The sequence below is a fragment of the Felis catus genome, chromosome B1 (genome assembly GCF_018350175.1).
Source record: "Felis catus isolate Fca126 chromosome B1, F.catus_Fca126_mat1.0, whole genome shotgun sequence".
Taxonomy (NCBI): Eukaryota; Metazoa; Chordata; class Mammalia; order Carnivora; family Felidae; genus Felis; species Felis catus.
Window position 1 is genome coordinate 159,515,303 of NC_058371.1, and position 1,694 is coordinate 159,516,996.

A 1,694-nucleotide genomic window follows, 5' to 3' on the forward strand; every position below is an offset into this window, starting at 1 on the left:
TGTGCCTTCACATACACTAACTCATTGAATCTACAACTGCTTGCAGAGTTTATTTATTCCCTTTTACAAACAAGGAAAGAATTCTTTTCCAAAGAATAAATAAAGTGTTCCCTTCCCTGATAATAAGGATCTGCATGAAGAGAGTTGTTGAAAGAGGAATGTTGCCTTTCTAGTGTGGGTGTGATGTTATTGGTTTAATCTATGTGCTCACTGGTAAAGGAACCAGTGTGTATGCAGCATACACTGGTAGAATATTGAAAGAAAAAATCCTATAAGGACAACCTTGGTCCCACTGACTTTGCAATCTAGAGGCTACAGCTACCTATCCCTTAATGCCCTTGATGTTTTGCAATAGGGGCAAGAAGCATCACTGGCCACATGCTAATGCCTGTGTGTGTGTGTGTGTGTGTGTGTGTGTGTGTGTGTGTGTTTAGGACATCACAGTAGTCTTGGGATCAACACATGGGAAAGGGAAGGAAAGGAAGCAGGATTGAACAAAGGGAGAAATAGAGTTGTGATGCAGACACAGAAAAAGGCTTCAAACCAACCCCACAGGGAGATCTGGATCTGAAATGATTCTGCAGAGTTGTCCCCAGTTGGAATGAGGGGTCAGGCCTTTACACCCCCATGTTGATTAGTCATTGAATGTGGGCTGTCCTTTAAAGAAGCTGACTTTGGGCAAGGCAGTTTTAATCATCAAAGGCAATCCCTAGATAGGGCTGACAGTTGAGCACTGTCTTCTTGCTACATTTCCAGCAGCTGGGAGACTAAGTCCTTCAATCCAGGAGGGAACTCGGGTGGTACATTTCTGGATAGGAAGTTTTAATGCACTGAATGTGAAGAGGTAATCTCCACACTTCAGGAGTGAGCTCCCTCCCAAGTGGTACCAAAGGGAACTGATGCTTTGTCCACCTCTTATTCATAGATCTAGTCAAGAGCACAAGACTTGTAGTCAACTGATTCTTTAGGCTTAAACCATAGGCTGATTTCTTTCTCAGCACTTTTTACTGAATCCTTGCCATGAGTGATGTTCCTGTCCACTTGACTGCAGAAGTCTCTGTGAATGGTACCTGGCTTAGAATCTGCTGGATTGGTCTCCCTAAGCATCACTCACTCCATTTTCACCACATTTAGCCCTCCTAGACCATGGTCACCACCAGTCCTGAGTTCATGTATTTCACCAGCCCGGGGAAGAATGGGTAATCTTCCAGGTCATTGCAATGCTGCTTCCTCAGAGGCTTGAAGGAACACCATGGCCACAAAGTGGAATCCCTTCTGCTTAAGAGCTTGATGATCTTACCCACCAGCCTATGCTGCATACAGACTGACTTGATGGAAATGAAGATGTGCTCCATGTTGGCCATGACAGAACTGGCAGGGCTCCAACTGGTCCAAGCGGAGGTAAAAGTTTTTAATTTTGATGAATGCCAGTGTATTTATTTTTTTTCTTTTGTAGTTGTGTTTTTGTATATATAAGAAACCATTGCCAAATCCAAGGTCATGAAGATATGTACCTGTTTTCTTCTAGAAGTTTTATTTTTCTTATTTTTTTAAATGTTTATTCATTTTTGAGAGAGACAGAGACAGAGCATGAGTGGGGGGAGGCAGAGAGAGAGGGAGACACAGAATCTGAAGAAGGCTGCAGGCTCAGAGCTGTCAGCACAGAGCCCGATGCAGGGCTTGAACCCATGAAC

The 1,694-nt window shown here is 43.6% G+C and overlaps 1 pseudogene; it reads right to left on the bottom strand.

Moving 5' to 3' along the window:
- Nucleotides 1–915: 915 nt before the first annotated feature.
- Nucleotides 916–1,445, bottom strand: LOC101083768 (annotated as a pseudogene).
- Between the last annotated feature and the right edge of the window lie 249 nt (nt 1,446–1,694).